At 36.6% G+C, this 26,043-nt stretch overlaps 1 protein-coding gene across 1 annotated transcript in view; it reads right to left on the reverse strand.

Annotated features, from left to right (window-relative positions):
* LOC129762068 (uncharacterized) overlaps positions 1-17,423 on the reverse strand; it is a 67,663-nt gene extending 50,240 nt beyond the window's left edge. Inside the window, exon 1 of the mRNA XM_055760052.1 lies at positions 16,299-17,423. The gene's annotated coding sequence lies outside the window, so the exon portion shown is untranslated. The remainder of the gene's footprint in view (positions 1-16,298) is intronic.
* Positions 17,424-26,043: the final 8,620 nt, after the last annotated feature.

The following is a 26,043-nucleotide window of genomic DNA, read 5'->3' on the forward strand; positions in this document are numbered from 1 at the left end:
GTAAGATGCTGGGAACCGTCCAATCCACGGTCAGCAGAGTAAAAAATGGATGCTCCGTCAGTGAAAAAGATCACAAGCGCGTAGTTAAGCAGTTTAGACGTGATCCGAGAAGTTCGGTCCGGGATGTCGCCAATAAGCTGAATTTGTCAAGTTCATTCGTCCAGCGGACCAAGCAGCGGGAGGGCCTGCGTACATACAAGGTTCAGAAGGCTCCTACGACGAAAGGCGACGAAAGGCAAAACATGGTGGGGAAGACGCGAGCCCGGAAGCTGTACACCGAAATGCTGACGAAGCCGCATTGCCTGGTAATGGACGACGAAACCTACGTCAAAGCGGACTTTCGTCAGCTGCTGGGCCTGTTGTTCTTCTCCGCAGAGGACAAATTCAGCGTTCCGGAGGAGATTCGCAAGCAGAAACTATCCAAGTTTGCCAAAAAGTACATGGTGTGGCAAGTGATCTGCTCTTGCGGAAAGCGGAGCGCCCCCTTCGTGATGACCGGCACGGTAAACGGGCAGGTTTACCTTAAGGAGTGCCTACAGAAGCGCTTATTACCACTATTGAAGCAGCACGAGGGCCCGACCATCTTCCGTCCGGATCTCGCTTCGTGCCACTATTCAAAGGACGTGTTGGAGTGGTATGAAGCAACGGGGTCACCTTCGTGCCAAAGGAAATGAACCCGCCCAACGCGCCAGAGCTTCGCCCAATAGAGAATTATTGGGCGATTATGAAGCAGGCCCTCCGGAAGAACCCAAAAGTTGTCAAATCAGAGGCGGACTTCAAGAGAAAATGGATTTCTGTTCAAAAAAAAAACTACAACCTGACGTTGTACAGAACCTTATGGACGGGGTAAAGAGGAAGGTGCGAGCATACGGGCTTGGGCTCGAAGTATGAATAAAAAGAAAATGCCAAAAGTTGTTTAATAGTTTCTATTTTACTGTCTAAAATTTTCAAAAGGATCGGTCTACTGGGCGAATTTCTACAGCGTTTTTTCCGTGATGCAATTTGATGTGGGGGGTCTCCGTAGCCACATTGGTTGCGCGTTCGCTTAGTAAGCGATCGATCGTGAGTTCAAAACTCAGGGCCCTCATTGATCATCTTTGTGTTGTTACAGAATAGCTACGTCCACGCAACAATCATCAGCGATGGAGATCGATCCACGGTCGAAATAAGATCGATTCATCCATACAACTGCTCTGCTCTGCCAGACACATCGGGCTACTGTTCTATAAATAACTCAACAATGATCAAACAACTGTCTCCGCTGTCCGGTGGTCCAACTGGATAATGGAAGAACAGAAAGAATACCCTTACGCCTAAATGGCTACTGTGTGAATGTACCATATGTAATGGTATAGAAGGAATACTGGCGAATGGCAACTGTGTAATGTGCTAATTATAGATATGATAACCATGTGACATGTACACGATTAAAATTCGGCTCTGTTACAGCTAAAATGCTAATGAGCCTTAAATAAATAAATGGGATAAAAAAAAAAAATTTGATGTGACACACCCTTTATTTATCGAGCGCATTTTTATCGAACTCAAATCGTAAAGTTTTCTTCAGAAAACCTGAGAAGGTAACCGGGGGAACTCCTCTAAAACAATTCGAACAGTCGATATACTCCATTTAAACATTGGAATTTACGAATTTGAATTTATGAATTTATGATTTAATGATTTTTTGAATTAAATAATCTATGAACTTACAAGTTACATTTCCATACGCTATACGTCATCAATCATACACTGTTTAATAAAATTTCTAAAAATGTGTTGGATATAATGAATCATAAGACTAATTAAGGATGATAAAAAGGAAAATGAACTCAGCTATAGAATATTTTTGATTATCCATTAAGCTGCTACACAGATACGATGTTTCCAATCATGGTGATAATATCACTGCAGTAATAAAATGTTACGCATCTGGCAGCCGCTAAAACTTTTCTTCATCACTTTGCTTTAATTATTCGAAAAGCTCGTCATGCCGAATATTTTAACCAAAAATAGTCCATCCCCATGCAGTGCTACCCTTATAATAGCAATGTTGATTTAGAACTACAAATCATGTACTTAGAATCTCTGTTTAAAAAGGCACAGGAGGGTTGTGTCCGAGACACTACCGCATAGTTGACGTAGGATTCCGTTAGGCTATCTGTTGATTTTGGATATTACATTTAAAGAATTACATCGTTAAACTCTTTGATATTGATTTGGTGGCCCTGAAAAGGTCCGTTTTGTTTGGTTGTTGTGTATTGTTTGTTCATTCCACCAGTGTTTACCGTGTGATGATGACAAAAGGATGGTAAACAGTCGTTGGATGATTCGTATCAGATAAAAAATACCGAAGTGGAACGAGATATGATGAAAACCGCGCTCTTTGATCCTAGACGAGATGCCTCCTGTGTTATGTATGGATGAAATAGAGAAAAAAAAACTCACCAATGTAATATAAGATAATTACCAATACCTAACACAAATATCAATTTTTCTCATCAGTAATAATTAATTTTCTTTTATAATTTTTACTTTCTGAGTGTTTATCCAACCCAATGCGAATTTCAATATTTCTTCACTTTTTTTTTTTTTTTCTCGCCGTATTAACTTTCCTTGGGTGAAAATGAACACAACAAACAGGGACAACAAAACAGACAGCTTAAACCAAACGACCCGTTTTCGAGCGGGAACTCACATTGGTTTTTATTTAGCAAAATTGAAATAAATCGTTCATATGTCAAGTCATTTTTAACAAAACTGCTACCATATACAAATTTCACGAAGCAAACAACATTAAAGTTCCAAACATGAATTTTACTTGCTAGAATAAATCGTATCACTCACCTTACTTGCAGTATAAAAATTCCCCCGATTTGCATATATTTGCAATGCCGATTTTCCCCGGGCAGCTTGGTTTTGATGTCTCTGTTAGGGACCCGCCGCGTGTGTCGTCAGTTTCGACCAATCAGAAGTGGGTATTTCCGTTAGGATAGGGGTTGAGATTTTTCAATTGTTCGATAGTTAGTTTCATGACAAATATTATTTTCTTCAATATAAAACATTGTTATGGAGTACCGAAATCGATTGACGCAAACATTTCATCAATCCATCATGAAATTACTGAGCCATAAGCGTTTGAAATTGGACAATTTTCACGATGTGCTTGATTTTCGATTTTCAATTTGTACCCCAATATGTTCCCGAAAGACGTAATCCTACGTCAACACCACACGTCAAATATTTAAATTAAAAAAATCATCTCAACTTCTTCATCTTCTTCTTAAACGGCACTAACGCGAGATTGAGATTTCTATGCCAAATAACACGCCTTGAATGCATTCTGAGTGACAAGCTCTAGAATACGCATAACCACAGTGCAAGACGGAGGAAATTTCTTTCACGTAAAATTTCCCTGGCCAGATTAAGAATCGAACCCGAACCCCCGGCATGTTAGGTGTAACGCTAACCATTCGGTCACAGGATCACTCAACTTAAAGGAATAATTTATTCTAGACTAGCTGACCTGGTAAACTTCGTCTCGCCCAAAATTTGTTTTTTGTTATAAAACATTCACGTTTTCTTACTAAGCGCAAGTTCATGAGTCCAATCGCAGAACTGTTCATTGATTGATCTTCTAATCGACCCCGTTAAATTTTCCTTTTACTAAAAAAAATCCTAGCACTTCTACCAAAACTCATCATTATAATATCAGATTATTTTCAAACACAATTCTAGTTCAAATTTTTACAACCACTTGCAAATAACATATTTTTCCGGTACATGGAATAAATGTTTGATACAGAAAAAATGATAGAATAAAGACAGACCCCTTCCCTTCTTCTCCCCTCAAAGAGGGGGGAGGAGTGTCTATTCACCATAGACACGTTTCGTGCCCCCTAAAATATTCACATGCAAAATTTGCCTCCATTTGCTTGATTAGTTTTCGAGTTATGCAGAAATTTGTTTTTCATTTGTATGACAGCCCACCCTAAGAGAGGGGGAGGAGTGTCTAACCACCATAGAAACATTTATTGCATCTTAAAACCTTCACATGCCAAATTTCGTTTCATTTGCTTGATTAATTCTCGAGTAATGCAGAAATTTGTGTTTCATTTATATGGCAGCCCCCCCTCAGAGAGTGGGGAGGAGTATCTAACCACCATAGAATCATTTATTGCACCCTAAAACCTCCACATGCCAAATTTGGTTTCGTTTGCTTGATTAATTCTCGAGTAATGCAGAAATTTGTGTTTCATTTGTATGACAGCCCCTCTTAGAGAGGGGGGAGGGGTCTCAAACTATCATGAAAACCTTCCCCGGCCCCAAAAACCGCTACATACCAATTTTCATGTCGATCGGTTCAGTAATTTCCGAGTCTATAAGAATAAGACAGACAGACAGACAGAAATCCAGTTTTATATATATACAGATTAAAGTGTATTGCTGGTATCACATATTGCTCATAAATAATGTAACTTACAATACTTAAAACTCATCAATTTAATTGTTGAACACAAAGATTTCCCAATAGTGCCTTTAATCTTCAGGCATCAAGGGACAAAGCTTCTTGGCGATGTTTACTTTTCTCGCCTGCTCAGGGATTGTTTATGCAATGGTAAAAATTCAATTGGGATTGAAACACGCTTTGGAAAATTATCGAAACTGGAACGCAGGAGACTTGAAAAAAATCTGCACTCTTATGTTGAAAATCCAATGCTGAATGCTGAAGTTAATCATTCATGGAATAAAAAATAAACGTAAAAAACGTAGAAATGAAAGATCAACAGGGCAGTCCAAAAAAGTTCTGGGATCCTCGGATGGGTTTTGGTCAAAAGGTTTACTGCAGCGCAGAGTGCATTTCCGAGAACATGCAAAAAAGAATTTCAGTATCTATGATATAACCGCAAGGTTGACGTGGGACTGCCGTTAGGTTAGTTATCCTTTGTTTGTATTGATTAAATGATTGATTGAACGGAACAATTTTAGAATTCAATTGAATTCAACATATGTATTTGCTTTGTAAATAAAGAAGTTGGACAAATCAATTCGTACATTGTAATAGATTATGTTCTTCATTTCAAGTAAATTTGATGACAGTCCATTTACGTTTGGTATGGCAAACGTTAGGCAAACGAAACTGCACTACTTCAAACTGGGAAACGTTGAGTAATCGACTTCGAGTTGGTCACGTTATACTACAACAATTCGAACATAGAAAATGGTTCTACAGAGTATTTGGATGTCTCTCAATCACCACTATCATCATTATTATAACGAAAAGTAAAAACAAAACAAAACAAATAAAACTTATGATCAGGTCCTAAACAGTTCATATGTATTCATAACTTAAACAAATTAACTGTTTTTCGATGACTTTTCGGGAAATTTGCTCTTGATACTCTAAATTGGGAGTTGTTAACACGAAAATTGCTCCAAAATGAATAGTTTTTTATTCCATGCGCTCAAAAAAATCAGGCATGTTGCTAGAAATCAGAACTAGTTACAACATAAGGCTAGAAGTGATAATTTATTGTTAAAGAAGAAAAAAATAAAATCATTGGTGCCACTACCCGTAAAAGGCTCTATGAACAATAGGCAGCGGGGGACAATAACGGCAGGGGACAAAACGACGGGGAACAATTCGAGCGCAGCTAAAATTCCAAACACCGTGAAACACTTTAGAGGAAATCACTTGAGGTCAATATATTTATAATAGTCACTTGAGGAAAAGTCACTTGCAGAAAAATCAGTTGCTGGAAGTTCACTTGAAATAAATCACAACAATATAAGTTTGTTAAAAGTAAGTCACTAATGAGAAATTTCGGAAACGTTGTCACTATCTACCCCCACTGGGCGTCCTAATCTAGCCGTTCTCAAGGTGAAGAAAAAAATTCCCTTACCAACGAACAAGGGGATTCCCTCCTGAAAAACGCTACTCAACGGCAGGGGGCAGCGGGGAAAAAAGACCTCAGGCAGTGGCAAGGCCCCTCCCCACGCAATAGGTAGGGTCCGGGAAAAAATACAGAAAGGCCTGGGAAAGCGGCCACCACGGTCACCGCCGCACTGAGCATTTAACGAAAGGCATCTTCCGTACATCGCCATTCAACAAGCATCAAACACGCGTCTAACAGATGCACACAGTTGCAGCGATAAAAAATAAATATCGCGAGAATGACCGTTTATAAAAATCGTTTCTCGATTCTCGGTCAAAACCGTCAACAAAGCATTGTTGCATCAGGACAGAGCCGATACGCACGAGAGCAAATACGAATGGCAACTAAAAGTATCGAAGGTGTGCTATTCACATGTACATGTACAAATGAAAAAGTTCTAAGTCTCGCGCAACGGAAACAAGCAACACACACAAAGCCAAGCACTGATGGCTAGAAGCGACCTATAATCATATGCACTCTTTTCTTTTTTCACCTGCTTTGCCATGACTCGGATGGTTGTGTTAATTGCAATGCCAGATGCACTTCGAGTGAAATATTCGTTAGCGTTCACAGGTCGAGGAGAAACATAAAACACAAAACGAGCAGAATAAGCGACCTTTGTTGTTAGGGCACAGAAAGCTTCTGAAAATTTCCCTCAGAGTAAATGCAACACTTATACGCTACGCGACAGCTTACTTACTATGCAAGGGTGGAGTTCACTTAGAAAATATTCTCTTTTCGCTATCCCCCTTCGTTGTTTCTATTCTAGCGGCTGCATAAGTTGCCCGTTCGGGAAAGCACACAAATGCACAGAACAAATGTATGGGGAAATGGGAATGCTTCCAATTTTCATCAATTTAAAACATATACAGACTGTGGGATTGTAATGTTAACAAATCTTAGAAAATTTCCGATTCGATTGGTATGCAAATCGTTAAAATCCGTTCGCAGCAAAAATAGTTATTAACGTTAACTTTATTTCATAAAAACGTTACCTGTTTTTTGATTTGGCTCCCATAATGTAAGATGTAGTCCTACGTCAAAAACATCTATGGAGAGCTTGAAAAAATACCTTGAACAGTTTTTGACAAGAAATCAAATTTGTTCTGAGAAAGTAGAATTTTTATGCTTCGTAAAGATGACAAAAGATTGTGGAACAAAACTGTGCATATTAAATTGGATAAAGGTTTGTCTGCAGATAAAAAATCCAATATGAGGTATCCTAATTTCTTCCTGATTTCTATTTTCATTTTTACTGATTCTCCAAAATTATAGTTGGCAACCTTCGCACTCTGTTCCTCAAAATTTTCCGTCGAGTGATACACTATATATGATACACAGACACTTTTTAATCGTAAAGTTAAAAAGCGGATTTTTTTTCAAATGAACATTGTTTTGCAAAACGATGTTTTTTTAATTTTCTGTGACCCGGGCTATCTTTACTAATTAACTTTTTTTTGGATCAGCACACAACAACTGTTTGAATCATGCCAACCACAACGCACCTTTTTTGTCCCTTCACACTTCAAAACATCATAACTCAATGAATTCAATGAACATAAGGGGGTCTTCGTAGCCTAATTGGTTGCGTGACCGCTACTAAGCGAACAATTAGAATCATATTTGACTGACCGCACCAAAATGGTAAGATTTAATGGGGAAATTTCAAAACCAATATTTGTTACATCCGGAGTTCCTCAAGGCTCTCATTTGGGGCCACTTTTGTTCATTTTATTTGTTAATGACGTTTGCGTTTTTCTTAACAGTGTTAAGGCACTTATCTACGCAGATGATATGAAACTGTATATGGAAATAAAGAATGAAGAAGACTCTCAAACATTCAAAAATGAAGTTGACATAGTTTATAATTGGTGCACTAAGAGTTTATTACAGCTCAATGTTAGGAAATGCACTTTGATTACTTTTACAAGAAGAACACCATTGAACAATGGTGTTATACTGGGTAATCAACCCATCAGTAGATGTCAACGAGTAAGAGATTGAGGTGTGATCTTAGATTCGAAACTAACCTTCGTGGATCATTATAATACAATCATCCATAGAGCAAATAATATGTTGAGCTTCATTAAACGCTTTAGTTACCATTTCCACGATCCGTACACAATAAAAACATTGTATATTACATACGTCAGATCAATTCTCGAATACTGTAGTATTGTATGGTCCCCCCACATAACTTCACACGAAGACAGAATTGAATCTGTACAAAAATAATTTTTGTTATTTGCACTTCGTAAACTAGGCTGGTCTTCATATCATCTACCTCCATATGAAGCACGCTGTATGCTAATCAATATTAAAAGCCGTCGGAACTCTGCCATGATTCTATTTATTATTGATATCATATCACAACGAGTGGACTCAGAAGAAATATTAGGAAACCTGAATTTTTACGCACCGATTAGGAACCTGAGAAACCCTAACATTTTTTACATAGATTATCGAAGAACGAATTATGCCAAATATAGTCCTATTAATCGTATGATGAGCCTCTGTAACGAACACAGTGAAACAATTGATGTAACCATGTCAAGATCAATGCTCAAAGACTATCTGAATAGCATAAGATATCGTTAAATTTCACTGTAATATTTGGGCAGCATATTTAGTCTACGCTGGTTTGACGAAATAAATAAATAAAAAAAATTGATTATGTAACTTGTTAAAATCGTCTTTTAAATTAAACGAATAAATTATCCAGCCAGCTCTCTTTAGATTTTTAGTTTTAAGTAAGTAGTTTTAAGTAGTATTAAGAATGTATCGGTCTACAATTTAGATTGACGACAATAAAATAAAAAAAAATCATGAGCTTATAACTCAGGGCCCCTCAACTGACCATCTTTGTGTGTTATTCTAGCTGCTATGTCCACGCAACAATCATCTTGTGACGGTAATCCCAGCCCCTTACCGCTCAAATTACGATATACTGGAAGCCTCATATCAACATTCCCGCTGTGTCCAACTGTGAACATTCGAACAATAGGAATATTCTTACGCCGAGGAATACGTAAGTGTTGTGTATCGATGGAATAGGAATTCTCTTACGTCTAAACAGCTAATGTGTAATACACTCTACAAAAAAAATTAGAGGAACAGAATGCGAAGTCGGAAATTTTAAGTGATTTTTGACATGCTGTATCTTCGTGAAAAATCAACGCATATCGATGGGAGGTGCATAATTTTGAAGCTACAACTTTCAGGTATTAGAATATTTTACGTACATATTTTTATCTTGGTATGTGTAGGTGTAGTGGGCAACAATATCGGGAAGAAATGAAAAATCGATTTTTCTTTCTTTTTTCAAGAATATTCTGGACCAACACAATTTTTTCCCAACCAACTCAACAGCAAATCCAATTAAGCTAATTAATCAACTTTTTTTTGGTTCCAAGAACGATCCTGTAGGACCTTCCCACACAGAGATATTTAAGTTTAAATGAAAAATTACCGATTCGTCTTTGATGATAAATAATTCAATAAACAACCATCGCACCACAAATCGGAAGGCAGTTTTGAAAACTCCAATAAATTTTTCACAAGGATATTTTGTTACTTTGACAAAAAAAAGATTGTTTAAACTTTTTGCATCGATTTCAAAAAAGGGTCAAAAACAGGATGTTCATAGTGCTTTACAAAATCCACTGTAGTTCTGCAAATATCGAAGTAAGTTCTAATGTTTGCAGGCAAATTTTCAGCCCAGTTTATTCTCTAAACATCTGTGAACGTTTCATATTGATACATTCAGCCGTTTTCTCCAACCAAAAAAAAAGATTCATTAATGAGGTTAATTGGATTTTCTGTTGAGTTGTTTGGCAGAAAATTGTGTTGGTCCAGAATATTCTTGAAAAAAGAAAGAAAAATCGATTCCCGATATTGTTGCCCACTACACCTACACACACCAAGATAAAAATATGTACGTAAAATATTCTCATACCTGAAAGTTGCAGCTTCAAAATTATGCGCCTCCCATCGATATGCGTTGATTTTTTGATTTTACAGCATGTCAAAAATCACTAAAAATGTCCGACTTCGCACTCTGTTCCTCTAATCTTTTTTTTAGATAAAAATGTGTATCGATGAGACAGGAATACTCTAACGCCTACATGGCTACTGTGTAATATACAAAATGAGAAAAATGTACACGATAAATTCGGCTCTGTTACAGCTGAAATGCTAGATGAGCCTAATAACAAAAATAAACAGATGGGATGAAAAAATAAACTTTTGATTTTTTTCCCTTTTTTTTTGTGTATTTAAAATGTAAATAAAAGTTATATGAAAAATGGATAGTAAAACTGTTTGGGGTTCTAGACCAGAATATCCCTCTAATCCATTGAATAGATCGTGACAAAGGTAGCTTATGTTTTATGTTTTACGAATTATGAAGACAATTGTCAATTCAGCTTGTATTTACCTTCAATCATCATAATTAAAACTACATCCACGGCGACCTACGCCAAAAGACAACATGCGATACAGCTAATCATTTTTCCAAAAAAAAAAACAAAAACAAATCCTCTCCAATTGTCACTATTATTTCCTATGCATCGATTGGTTCCAGCAAAAAAAAAGCAAGTAGTTCATGATTCCTGATCCAAACAACTCAAATTCCCTAATTCGAAAGTGCTTGTGCAATTGCCCAAACTACGAAAGGCGAAAGGAGAAGGGGTTCAATTACCAGCAAATGATGATAAATCCCCCAATCTCGTTTTCATGGTTAATTTTCGGTCGGATTGTTTTTCTCCCCATCATCGTTAATTCATAAACTTTTCACCTTCACGTTATACGGGGTATGATGATGCATGGCGTGATTATTGTTCCCTCGGCTGGATCTGAGAGATTCGATGATCTGTTGATTCGGTTTTGGATGTTTTTTCGTGTTTTTTTTTTCCAAACAGTGATTTGGTTAAGTTTATTTTGATCAGGAAAGTAATCGTTTGTTCGTAGAAGATTTCTTAGTGGAAAAGAAACCTTCGGAATTTATTTATTCTTTCGTACTCTTTTTGAAGGGGTTTTAGTTTTATAATATGAAACGTTTCTGTTCCACTTTTTCCAAATTAAACAGGTTCCTACTGAAGCAGCCTGATTAGTAAGATTTTTGAAATTTCCTTCGTACTTTCATGAACAAAAAAAACTGTTAAAATAAGTCATCGTGATTTGAAAATAATTCTTGGTTTTTTTTCCATAAAGATGTTTTAACTGATGGGCATAAGTATTCGTCATATGCATCTATAAATATTATGATTGATATTTTACTAAGCCGCGTACTTTCAACTAATTGTGAAGGGATATTCAAATAAGGAAACCAAGTATAGTTCATAGTTTGGTTATATGATATACTAATCTTCATAGTTATGGTTTGTTGCTTTTGCTTCCAACCAATTCGCGGTACATTCTTGTAGAAATACACAAACTAGACCCAGAGCCATCCCAATGACCGAGGGCCAGCCAAAATCATCTCGACGCAGAAATCGGACGAGCGCAGCGAATAACAGTTTGACAAGTTTCGCTGAGGAATTCCAAGAATTTCCCCCAGATGCACGCTATCTCATGGACAGTATCTTCAACCGGGTTTCCAGTCATTTACTCGCTCACTCGTACGTACCGTTTACATTGCGAATCCCGACCGATCTGCGGCATCGGGGCACAATCGAACTCAACCGACGGAACCTGTTTTGACAGATTTATGTACGCGGGCGCGTTCACAACGCAGAGAGCAATAAAAACTGACCCCTCGTAAAAGTTGCGCGCATACCTGTCGCACTTTTCTTTTCGCAACACACCGTCGTGTTTTTGAGCCGTTTGTCCACTGAGGCCACTTTGTTTGGCGTCCACACAATAAAACAGAAAAAAACTTTTCCCCGTTCCGATGCACACCAACGAAAGCCGCGGTCGCTATCGTAGAACCCCCCGCTTGTTGACACATCCCACCCTGTAACGCTGCTTGCGGACACTTTCTACCACTCCTATTCACCTGTCGTCCAGAGATTATCAGCCACTATCGGGTTACACATCCCATGATTGAGATCGAAGTGAACTTCAACGTTGGGGAGAGGAAAAAAATCGATAGAGAATTTCTCATGCGTGAACGACTCTGCAATCCGTCAAAGTCGGCCAGATCTGGTTGTGCGGCGGTTCGGTAGGTACATGGTACCCACCAGCCTCCCCACCTTCACCTACGCCGACAACATGCAAGAGAGATTCCTCCCTCGGCCGGGATACAAGGTACGCACGCACGCGTGTTTATTGTGTCGCTACACGCACACGTGCTTCTCGGTTTTGCCCCACCACACACAGTTTGCGGTTGTGTGCAATCTGTGTCAGTAAGCAAGTGGATTTTTTCGCTTCCTCCGGCAATTCTTTCTCCTTATTTTTGTTGATGTAGGACTACGTCTTACATTAAGGGTGCCAAATCTGAAAATAGGTCACGTTTTTTATGAAATTAAGTTAACGTTAAAAACTATTTTTGCTGCGAACTGATTTTAACGATTTGCATACGAATGGAATCGGAAATTTTCTAAGAATTGTTTGATATGCTATACATTACAATCCCATAGTCTGTGTATGGTTTAAATTGATGAAAAATGGAAGCATTCCCATTTCCCCACACATTTGTTCTGTTCATTTGTGTGCTTTCCCGAACAGAGTTGTCAATAACGGGCAACTTATGCCGCCGCTAGAATAATAACAACGAAGGGGGATAGCGAAAAGAGAATATTTGCGAAGTAAACTCCACCCTTGTATAGTAAGTTAGCTGTCGCTATATATATTGCATCTCCTCTGAGAAAAAATCTCAGAATCTTTCTGTGCCCAAAACAACAAAGGTCGCGTCTCGGATACAACTCCTCGAGTTATTTGCTGTTATTGCTAGCGTGATGCAACTGGATCAGACGATGGGGGCAAGCTACAGGTCCTAAACTAATTGCGGTTCTGATTAACTTCCAGTGAGTACATATTTTTTTCTTAAAACTAAAATGACACCTTCCTACTATGATTTTCAATATTAATATGTTGAGTTTGATTTGCTTCAAACTCTTTATGTTGACTCGGTTGATGCGATCGCTCCCGAAGCTTTTCCAACACTATGAAACGATAGACAATCACCTATATTCCGGGACCCGAACGGATTCAAAACAATCTATACCATCCGAAACAGAATCCGTAGAATCTGATCGAGATCGACTTTTGCATCCTGCAATCCGTTTGTGGTCGACTTCTGCAGCAATGCCTAGAGGCAAAACAAACGTCAAAATAAAGGGTGTGTCACATCAAATTGCATCACGGAAAAAACGCTGTAGAAATTTAATTTTTAGGAATTATATCTTCAGCTTTCGCTTATAATCAGATAAGAGTGTATAGATCACGTTGGCCATGCTTCACTGTCAATTTTTCGTAAATTTGGAAAAATGTCGTCGAACGAAAAAGAGCGTCGTGAATTAATCCTGCGCACTCATTTCGAGAATCCGGAGTTGTCACATCGGGACATCGGTAAGATGCTGGGAATCGTCCAATCCACGGTCAGCAGAGTACCAAAACGATACTTCGAGAACCTAACCATCGACCGGAAGGTGAAGAACGGCAAAAATGGATGCTCCGTCAGTGAAAAAGATCACAAGCGCGTAGTTAAGCAGTTTAGACGTGATCCGAGAAGTTCGGTCCGGGATGTCGCCAATAAGCTGAATTTGTCAAGTTCATTCGTCCAGCGGACCAAGCAGCGGGAGGGCCTGCGTACATACAAGGTTCAGAAGGCTCCTACGACGAAAGGCGACGAAAGGCAAAACATGGTACAGGAAAATTTGTCACTCTTGTTTTAAAAGCATGGTTATTCCATCAGATAATGCATCAGGCCCATTCCTTTCGGTAATGGACCCAGAAACCAAATTTCAAATCAAGTTTTAGGAGAAAATTTTGAACGTTATCTGAAGAAGCACTAGTTATAGCATAAATTCTTTGAAACCAGTTTAATTCCCAATTATTTTAAAATATTTTCGATTTTCACTATGTTTATGTTTCTTGAGATATCTCTGCACTCGCTTAACTAAGCTTCAATATCTATATACCATTGAATGGACAATGAAATACTTGCTTGAAGAGCAGTGGGTAGACAGTGGGAGACCATTCCGTAATTTGGGGGAAACACAAACCTTTGAAAAACAGGTTTATTAAGCGTTGTCAAATAAAAAATAGAGCATGTTTTCTGTTTATCAGATGAACTTAAGTTCAAACATTTTAATACTTCGTTAGCAAACAATGAGGGTCAACAAAGCCCAAAATTTAGTTATGATCGGCTCACAAACAGGCAAGTATCGACTGTCTCAAGAAGTTGTTGTAACGACACGAAATGTATACGATCCATTCCATCGTGACGTGACAACATTTTGACTCACTAAAACAATTTTTGGTTTCGTTTTCAAAGTCTTGTTCCTTGCACGATTCTTGCACGCCAACAACGGTTCTGATTTGAGAGATTAGGCTAAACAGACTAACGTTGGTCAATTTAGCTTTGATTTTTTGGCTTCTCGTTTAATTTTCCATGTTTTCAGCATTAAATGAAAAACGAGAAGGCAATTTCGTTGGACTTCATAGAGAGAGAAAGATTTCCTCTCTTTGAAAAAGCATTTTAGATGAAAAGAAAGAGACGAAAATTTCACCATTGAAAGCACATTTCCCCGGCATTTAGATTTGCATTGTTTTTCAGTCTTTCGCAATCTAAAATAACAATGAAGTCATTTTCCATACAGGTCAAACATATTTTTCTCTGTTTTTGAAGCAATCAAAACGCAAAAAAGTCATTATATGATCAAATTCTTCAGCGTTATGATACCTTTCATTTGACACAAGCATCGTTCCGGAGTTACAAAGAGGCCTAGGTTCAGGACCACTGGTCAGGTTAGAACCACATTCCTTTATACAATGGACCTTTGGAAGGGGAAGGGGAAAGTGATCCTGAATTTCTCAAAGGAAAGTGAGTAATATTCAGGATAGTAGCTAAAATAAAAGTAGTATATAGCTTGCTACAATACGGTGAAATATATTTAATACACTCTGTTGATTGCATGTTGTCACGTCACAAAATGCATGCAAATTTTTGTAAGGTTCTTGTGAGTTTTTTTTTAAACTGGATATACAGAAATCTTTTGTTGACAAATCATGGAACAAAGTCCATTTGTATGTTTTGAAACGAGCTGAAAATCCAACATTAAGGTTCAACAATCGGATACCGCAAACAGTCAGGTTTTGTCACGTCACAAAAGTATTGGACTGGCGACAAGCGAATCCAACTATAAAATAGTCTCCACCTGATGATTCTAGTAGGAAATTTTCTCAATTTCACTTTGACATCGTTTACTTTTTGAATATCGTGTGATTTGTACATGAAAACGAGAAAAAAAACTTGTTTTAAGTGAGTCAAAACGTTGTTACGTCACGCTGGAATGGGTCTACTATTGGCGGCTTCAAAGCTCAATACAACATGCGCTTGAATGGTTAGAATCGTGAATCCGTTTTTTATGTATTCTTCGTAAAACTTCCGTTTTTATATTCAACGGACAAAAAATATAATCTAGACAAAGTCCGCAAGACATCCCTGAACAGGTTTTATAGTTCCCAGGTCGGCTGTTGACCACCAATTAGAAATCACAGATCAAAACCAACAAATGAATATCGTGATGCATCGAAATACGGACTCTTGAACGCTTGCGATGACAACTTCAACTACTAAAAAATATTGACTTATCATAGCATGAATAACCGTTCCTATAGAATTGGAAAGCTTTCATGTAAGTTATGAATAACAGAATTCCACAAGATCATGTTATATTTGTTCGACATTTGTAAATTTCTTCATTGTGTCGTGATTTTAAATCCAAGCTCTTTTTTTTTATTCATGATTTGAATGCCGAACACTTTTGCTTTTAATTTCGAACGCTCTTATGCAACTTCTTCAATAAGAAATTTCATCGTTTACTTTAATCCGCCGTCCGAACTCATCTTCTGAATGTGCTTTTTATTCCGGACATGGGTTTGTTGTTTCGATTTTTGCCATTTTTTGTCAACAGCTAGGCACAATGCCCGACCCTACACTAAATTAATACAATAGTAAATATCAGTCACATTAATTCAACATGCAAAAGATGCTATGGTTTCGGTATGATATTGAATATAATGAAAAAGTGTCCGGATTCAAAAGCATTACAGTACGACGGAATGCTCGGCTTGGAGATACGAAAGAATATGTTGTTTTTTGATTCCAATTCAGGTTAAAAACTTAGCGAGATTTCCCACTAAAATAAGGATGATAATCATCATACACAAAACTAAAAAAATAACCTCATTTTTACTCACCAGCAGAAAATATCCTACAAATTGCTATTTGTTTGCGTCAAAGTCGCGCTCAGCCAAAGTCCCCTGCTACTATGATTACCTGTCACTCTCCTTAACGGAATCAATTTCGTTCGTATTCGTCGTCACACAGCCTACTATTTCACCGCGGCGATCCGCAATGCCCCAAGTCTCCCCGAGACTTGCAACAAGCAACGAACTCGAGTGTTCACAATGTTGTGAGCAAAGGGCAGCAACGAAACCAACGAAAAACACAACTCACAACAGCTTCACCATCCAAAAATTAAAACAATGAAAAAGCATCCACTGGGAACCCGCTGAATGATGATTTATTGAATCCAATTATCCTTTATGTTGTTCGGCTTGTTGTTTTCCCTTGTACTTTTTCGATATTTTTTTTGTGTTCCGCGGAGATATCACTACTCCTCGCGCAATGGAGCAAAGGCGCGTAAAAAGTAGGGGGAATATACGGTGTTTCTCACACAATTTTTCACTGCACTCAAAACGGCTGATCGTTAGCTGGTCCTTCTCTTCGCCCCGGACGAACCGAAATAAGAGATTACTTCGAGATTGGTTACCTTCCTGATTTATGGGCAAGTGCTTGTATTCCCATCAATCTTCGGTTATTCGTGGGCTGGACATTCAAATTGCGACACTTTCTGTTTGGGGTACAACACTTTGACGAGCGTAAAATTTTCGTGAGTCAACACCATCGAGGAATGTAACTGGTCACTGTTTTTTTTTTCAGACTTGAACTTGAACTTGTCACACCGCTACTGCTGAGGAAGCGACACTTGAAGTCAACGGAAAAAAATGTATAACACGCTCAAACGAAACAGCTTTCCACTCTCACTTCCAAATGCACACGCACACAAACGCGCGCACACAGTATGTCTCCGTCTTTTTTTCTGATCGCCTCTTCCTTCAAATGATCCGCTTGGAAACAGAGTCCGTTTGACCGGACCGAGTGTGTGTTCTCCGGGAAGCACGTGTACCTTGGGGGAGATGTTACCTCGGAATAAACTGATAGCGCCGGTAGAGGCTGATACGAACCAGAGCTAGCAGCCCACAAGACACGAGCGATCGCGATTCGGAGATTCGGTGGGAAAGTCTTTTCCTCCCGTTGCGAGGTAAGCACTCGAGCCTCTTTCTCTTTCTCTTCTCAAGTTTTCTCGAGGCCCCCCAACGAATGGAAGTGGCTCCGCGGTGGACTCTCCTTGAACTTGGCGGTTAATCTCGCTCTACGGAGCGAGCGGACTGCACGATCACGTTCAAGGTTCGAATCTCGCGAGAAAACGACCATCATCGTCATTGAACCCACATCGAGAAAGTTTATGCTGTAGCCACAGAAAAGAGAACGGCAAGACCTTGAAAGAAATGCTCGATGATGAATTGGTAGGGTGGTATTGAATGGAATGAAGATAGTTTTTATGATCTTACAATATTGCTTCGCTAAGCCACATAGCTCATATCAACATCCTATCACGATCATACGCGATCGCACTCGATCCATTTATCCAATCCATTAAATGATCATAAGACGCGATCAAGAATACGAAATTTGATTCCCCGAGCGTGTAACAGGCATAATAATGTACCCCGAATAGGAGAGGCGACTTAATTGCGACATGATGAGGCTCCCGTAACGTAACTTCTATTTTCTGGATGAAGATCGGTGTAGAAATATGTGGACGGGTAATAATACCCACATGAATAATCGTTCCCAACCTGTTAATGATTTCTTTCTCTCTTATTTTCCCACTTCTCTCCTTCGTTACTTCGCCGGATCGATTGGTTCTCAGAATCGGCCAAGCCTTTCACGACAGGCTTTCCCTCTCTCTCTCTGTCTCCCGCATGGCGCATCCGCGTACGGTCAAGCGCAGACCGATCAAGTTCTCAATCGTCCGCCGGTTGGCGGATCGTTTCGTTTTCTGATATCATCCAAACGAGAGACGATTCCAAATTGAGAGTGTGGTCCGCAGCCGCATTCTTCAGCCAGATCCTACAAAAAACCGAAGGTTTTCTTCTCCCTTGTACCATCGTTCACATGGTCTTCTCTCGGTTAACATTCTCAAGAGTGTCCACCGCAAAGCGGTGGCGTTTATGCTCGAATGGAAAACACAAGTTGTGAAATGAAATTACTCCACTCGAGAGGTTCACCCGCCTTGATTATTTCTCCTCGAAAACATACAATTACCGATCAATCGAGTTTTGAAACAATTGCCGTTTATCAACAAACTTTTCCCGCAAATTATTGGAAGCTCATTCCCCGATATGTCTACCACCCATGAGCACACCGCTACTTTTTCTCGATATCGATGGGGGGAAAACACTGCTCACGACGTGAACCGAACCGAGCGGGAAAATGGAAAGCTGCCACAAGTAATGATAAAATTATTAAACCGATAATGTGCAATAATTTATGAGATAATGACTGGAAACTAGTGCTGACGCGTGACGCTGCATTACGACCTGCGGAGCAGGTCAGTCCGGGGTGGGAGGAGGCGCATGTTTGTGATCTTCGCCTTAACAGCCAGTAGTTAATTTTCTTTCGCTTTCATGGTTAGCTGGTTGACTTTGAAACTGTGGGTGGGGTTCGAGGTCACTGAAATGTAATTTTAGTATATTACTACTGATTGGAGCTGCAATTGGTGCGAAGACGGAGAAAATCTGGTGTAATGCAAAACAAAAGTTACTTCTCATAATTTTTGCAATTACGGTAAACAACGAGGATTTTTTTTGACTTTCCCAGTTATTGTTTCCAAAATAAACTATCGAATCTATTCCTAGAAAGTTGTTACTCATGCTTATATTCAGTCATAAAAGTAATCAATCGATCCTATCTCTAGAAAGTAGCTAACTCATATTCAAGCTAACATATTCAATCATAAAAGTTTACAAAATCGTCTCGACTATCATATACAGACAATGTACAGACACTATCAGTTGCCCAAATAGAAACCAGCCGATTTGCATCGCATTGTGACGACCTAAAAACCAAAATTATCAATACGCCGCGCCTGAATGATTCATAGTTTATTTTTATGCAGGGGCAAAAAGATTAGGTCAGCACGATCCCGAACAAATAAAGTAATCTATTGCTTTTACGATCGTATGACTCACAGTTTATTTTTATGTAAAGATAGGGCCTAGGTTAAGGAAAGCTTATCTCGAATCCCTTTTGGCTTGACTATACCTCAAAGAGGAGGTAATAGATGTAAGGAACGAGAAGATATGTGGAGGAAAAGAAAAACGGACAAAATAAAGGAGTCTGGATTAAGTAACGAATAGGAACGGTCGTTATTTTTAATCTAAAAGAAACCTCCCCGACTCGGCCGCGTGCAGAAGTTATTCTTATTCTTATTCTTATTCTTATTCTTATTCTTATTCTTATTCTTATTCTTATTCTTATTCTTATTCTTATTCTTATTCTTATTCTTATTCTTATTCTTATTCTTATTCTTATTCTTATTCTTATTCTTATTCTTATTCTTATTCTTATTCTTATTCTTATTCTTATTCTTATTCTTATTCTTATTCTTATTCTTATTCTTATTCTTATTCTTATTCTTATTCTTATTCTTATTCTTATTCTTATTCTTATTCTTATTCTTATTCTTATTCTTATTCTTATTCTTATTCTTATTCTTATTCTTATTCTTATTCTTATTCTTATTCTTATTCTTATTCTTATTCTTATTCTTATTCTTATTCTTATTCTTATTCTTATTCTTATTCTTATTCTTATTCTTATTCTTATTCTTATTCTTATTCTTATTCTTATTCTTATTCTTATTCTTATTCTTATTCTTATTCTTATTCTTATTCTTATTCTTATTCTTATTCTTATTCTTATTCTTATTCTTATTCTTATTCTTATTCTTATTCTTATTCTTATTCTTATTCTTATTCTTATTCTTATTCTTATTCTTATTCTTATTCTTATTCTTATTCTTATTCTTATTCTTATTCTTATTCTTATTCTTATTCTTATTCTTATTCTTATTCTTATTCTTATTCTTATTCTTATTCTTATTCTTATTCTTATTCTTATTCTTATTCTTATTCTTATTCTTATTCTTATTCTTATTCTTATTCTTATTCTTATTCTTATTCTTATTCTTATTCTTATTCTTATTCTTATTCTTATTCTTATTCTTATTCTTATTCTTATTCTTATTCTTATTCTTATTCTTATTCTTATTCTTATTCTTATTCTTATTCTTATTCTTATTCTTATTCTTATTCTTATTCTTATTCTTATTCTTATTCTTATTCTTATTCTTATTCTTATTCTTATTCTTATTCTTATTCTTATTCTTATTCTTATTCTTATTCTTATTCTTATTCTTATTCTTATTCTTATTCTTATTCTTATTCTTATTCTTATTCTTATTCTTATTCTTATTCTTATTCTTATTCTTATTCTTATTCTTATTCTTATTCTTATTCTTATTCTTATTCTTATTCTTATTCTTATTCTTATTCTTATTCTTATTCTTATTCTTATTCTTATTCTTATTCTTATTCTTATTCTTATTCTTATTCTTATTCTTATTCTTATTCTTATTCTTATTCTTATTCTTATTCTTATTCTTATTCTTATTCTTATTCTTATTCTTATTCTTATTCTTATTCTTATTCTTATTCTTATTCTTATTCTTATTCTTATTCTTATTCTTATTCTTATTCTTATTCTTATTCTTATTCTTATTCTTATTCTTATTCTTATTCTTATTCTTATTCTTATTCTTATTCTTATTCTTATTCTTATTCTTATTCTTATTCTTATTCTTATTCTTATTCTTATTCTTATTCTTATTCTTATTCTTATTCTTATTCTTATTCTTATTCTTATTCTTATTCTTATTCTTATTCTTATTCTTATTCTTATTCTTATTCTTATTCTTATTCTTATTCTTATTCTTATTCTTATTCTTATTCTTATTCTTATTCTTATTCTTATTCTTATTCTTATTCTTATTCTTATTCTTATTCTTATTCTTATTCTTATTCTTATTCTTATTCTTATTCTTATTCTTATTCTTATTCTTATTCTTATTCTTATTCTTATTCTTATTCTTATTCTTATTCTTATTCTTATTCTTATTCTTATTCTTATTCTTATTCTTATTCTTATTCTTATTCTTATTCTTATTCTTATTCTTATTCTTATTCTTATTCTTATTCTTATTCTTATTCTTATTCTTATTCTTATTCTTATTCTTATTCTTATTCTTATTCTTATTCTTATTCTTATTCTTATTCTTATTCTTATTCTTATTCTTATTCTTATTCTTATTCTTATTCTTATTCTTATTCTTATTCTTATTCTTATTCTTATTCTTATTCTTATTCTTATTCTTATTCTTATTCTTATTCTTATTCTTATTCTTATTCTTATTCTTATTCTTATTCTTATTCTTATTCTTATTCTTATTCTTATTCTTATTCTTATTCTTATTCTTATTCTTATTCTTATTCTTATTCTTATTCTTATTCTTATTCTTATTCTTATTCTTATTCTTATTCTTATTCTTATTCTTATTCTTATTCTTATTCTTATTCTTATTCTTATTCTTATTCTTATTCTTATTCTTATTCTTATTCTTATTCTTATTCTTATTCTTATTCTTATTCTTATTCTTATTCTTATTCTTATTCTTATTCTTATTCTTATTCTTATTCTTATTCTTATTCTTATTCTTATTCTTATTCTTATTCTTATTCTTATTCTTATTCTTATTCTTATTCTTATTCTTTCAAATTCAACCAAAGGTTTCCACTTGAGTTACAATTCAATATTTATTGAGATCAAAGTTTATGCGATCGACGGAAGAATCAAGCTTTGAAATTGATCACGTGATAGACGTGATCACGTAGGTCCCGAAAGCTTCATTGTTCTCAAATATTGTTTCACGTTATAGTACGGTACAATTTATGTCTTGAAATTCCTCAAAACAGACCTTTTTTGCAGTCTGGACATAGCATTACAGAAACACCGCCATTCGCCGCGTCTCTCAATGACAACTCCGGATTCCTTTCAATGGTCAGACGTTCTCCAAAACGTTTCAGGGTATCAATTATATTTTAGATTAGATTATTAAAATATAAACATAGCCTCTATAAGAGCTTTGAATACCAAGTAATTTTCACTATCGAATGTCTCAGTCCAATTGGTCAACATTTATTTTGAATTTTGAAAACACATTTTCGGAGCAGAAATTCTTTTAAGCGCACCTCATATTTTATTCTCCAAAATAGATTAAAACAAGGAACTTTTGGCATTGAATCAATCAAATTATTCAGAATTAATTGTGGATTTTTTGACGTAGGACTACGTCTTTCATTTCTATACCGGGGTGTAAAATCAAAGTTTCGAAAACGAAAGCCGAGACCGAGCCGAGAGCCGGAGACCGAGATTTTGAGCGTTAATAGCTCCTAAACAACTAAACGAAATGGTATGATAAACACTTCATTCGAAAGATAAAATGTCTACGCGTTCTATACTTGTTACTTTTTGATCCAAAAACTTGTTTCAATAGTCTAAAAATTGCTTTCAAAACAGGCTATTGAAATCACCAATCGGTATATAAGCGAGCGCCGCTCGGAAATCCACTCATTTATAATTGAACAGCGATTGGAGCATGTTGTCGCTGATGTGGTGAAGCTCTTCGTTTATCATAAATGCGCGGATGAACGGTGTCACCAAGAGCCTGTTTGTGCACCTTAGGCCAGAAGGGAATCCATCAGGAGGAGAGTGATGCCACAAACGATTCCCCGGGAAGATCTCGAAGCAGCCGCTACACACACACACATACACGCGCGGAATTCTTTCCGTTTGGATGCCATTCAGCATCGAGAAAGATCCGGAAAATAATCTGCCAGTTCCTCTGGGAATTTAAAAATACATTCATGTGAAAGAGTTTATTTGAATGTTTTCTATCCATGTAACACTGTGACCAAATATGTTTCAATCAAGTGCTATTAACAGGTGGTTATCGAGTTAGTATTAACCACTGGTGGGCTTCCAGTATCGAGGAAAATGTGGAAATATCTAATCGTTACTGAAAATAATCTGCCAGTTCCTCTGGGAATTTGAAAATACATTCATGTGAAAGAGTTTATTTGAATGTTTTCTATCCATGTAACACTGTGACCAAATACATTTGGTTTTGTGGTTTTCAATCAATCGCAATTAACAGGATAGCTTCAGAAGATTATTCTTCCCCATCAGTAGGATATTTCCGTATCCAATATTGTATGCGCCCGCAATCGATTATTGCTCAGTCGCCGAAAGTTCCGAGCTCAGAGAGTTCATTCCCCTCTAGTTTGCCTTCCAAATTGCCATCGTAAACCACACCTTCTCTCGATTCAATCACACACAAAAAGCATACTTAAGCGATATTCTGGTGGTGAGACACATTCATTTTTCGTGAGGACATCGACAAGACAAAATCGTTGCCTAACGTGCTGGAGGAGGTGGACGGCGAAGGATCGACACATATACGCGCAGAATTCTTTCCGTTTGGATGCCATTCAGCATCGAGAAAGTTCCGGAAAGATGGTGGGCTTCCAGTATCGAGGAAAATGTGGAAATATCTAATCGTTGCTGGAAAATAATCTGCCAGTTCCCCTTGGAATTAAAAATTACATTCAAGCGAAAGAGTTTATTTAAATGTTTTCTATCCATAAAATATCCATATAATACATTTGGGTTTGTGATTTGTCAATCAAGTACAGTTAGCAGGTTAGCTTCTGAAGATTATTCTTCAGAACAAGGTTTTTCGTATCCTATATTGGATGCATAAAACCTTGTGCCTCCAACGTAACGCTCACGTTTTCGAAGTCTCCCAAATATCCATTTATTCATTCATTCAGAATAGATTTAGATTCAACTTCAAACAAATGATCTCTAAATCAACGATAGTCCTACGTCACCCTTGCGGTTATACCATAGATATAACCCACTTCCTGTTTTTTCCACTCATTTCTAACACATGTCTGCAGCTAACGAACTGTTCCAAATTGTCATTCGTCACTGTAAACTTGCCTTGCCGGAATCCCCCAAAGGTTCTCAATAGGGTTTAAGTTCGGGTTACGAGCTGGCCAATCCAAAACCCAAATGTTTCTCACGGAAAACCATGATAAAGTCTTCTTGCTAATGTGAATTGTCGCATTCTCTTGCTGGAAGATGAAGCTGTCGTCCATTACTTCTTCAGTACACTGTTTAGTAGCTCCAAATAGATTTCCGAATTTATTCTCGTCGAAATTGTTGCTTTAAGCGTCTTCCATCTTCTTGAAAAAGCGAACTATATCTTGAAACTGCCTCCTCCAAAGTTCCTGCGCAGTTTCAGCTGAGGATTTTGTCGAAGATGACACGCGCAGCAGTCAGCACCATCATGGACCATCAAGACTGAAATTCTTTTCATCTTAAAAAATCACCGTATCTCATTTCACTTTCCAGTTCATGTGTTCATGTTTCGCAAACTCCAATCTCGCCTGTACGTACCTTGGGGTAAGTTTAGGTTTCTTCGCCTTTTTTAGTGTAAACCAAATATCCAAATCCTCATTAAATTTCAGATACACGTCTTCTCAATATGGGAAGGTCAAGTTCCGGCTTTAGTCCCGCGACATAGAGCTTTCCAGGCTCTCCAAGCTGGTTAATGCAGTTCCTGTCACGGTTTGAAATCTTGGAGTTGCCTTTGTTGTTTTCCGTTTGGGACCTTTCTTGAGAAAAATTCTTACCACTGTTGGTTTCTTCGCTATCGCCTGGTTGCTTAAGCCGATGTCCTTCAATTCGCGGTTTAACTTCCGCTCAGTTTCATCTAACTTTCCTTTCGGCATCGTGCTTAAAAGTCGCCCGCAACGCTACACCACCAAACTGATTATGGCATGAGCACAAACAACTACATCTTGATGATTTGAGAGGTGGTCAGGATATTGTCATTAAGGTTGGATAAATACTAAGATGTCAACTGCGCGTATAGGAATTTCGCTCCAAAATATTAAAAAAATTATTCCAAAAAGAGCTCTTTTATTTTAAATTACATCCCGGATTCATAATTTGTGGCTAAAATTGATTGTTAATATACAAAACTTCAATGTTTCGAAAATTCATAAAAATTCAACACTCCACAAAGTTCGTCAAATAGTTTTACCATCTTGGACTCATTTTTTAAATTTTCTACGTGACTTCTATTTTATATGAAAAAATAAAAAAAAAATTAAAAATACATATTTTAGATATCGCAAATTATTTCTTTTTGTAAATAAAAAAAGACTACTTATTTTTTTAATAGTGTATATTTTTTAACGTCAATACTCTATAACTCTTTCTATGACAATATTTCGGTACGAAAGAGATATAAATTATCAAAGATTTCTCTCACTAAAGTCGATACGCCCTTTTCAAAAATTACATTACAGTAAAAAAAAATCCCAAAATCCCAATTAAAGGGTGTGTCACATCAAATTGCATCACGGAAAAAACGCTGTAGAAATTTAATTTTTAAGAATTATATCTTCAGCTTTCGCTTATAATCAGATAAGAGTGTATAGATCACGTTGGCCATGCTTCACTGTCAATTTTTCGTAAATTTGGAAAAATGTCGTCGAACGAAAAAGAGCGTCGTGAATTAATCCTGTGCACTCATTTCGAGAATCCGGAGTTGTCACATCGGGACATCGGTAAGATGCTGGGAATCGTCTAATCCACGGTCAGCAGAGTACTAAAACGATACTTCGA

Source organism: Toxorhynchites rutilus, chromosome 1 (genome assembly GCF_029784135.1).
Source record: "Toxorhynchites rutilus septentrionalis strain SRP chromosome 1, ASM2978413v1, whole genome shotgun sequence".
NCBI classification, from domain to species: domain Eukaryota; kingdom Metazoa; phylum Arthropoda; class Insecta; order Diptera; family Culicidae; genus Toxorhynchites; species Toxorhynchites rutilus.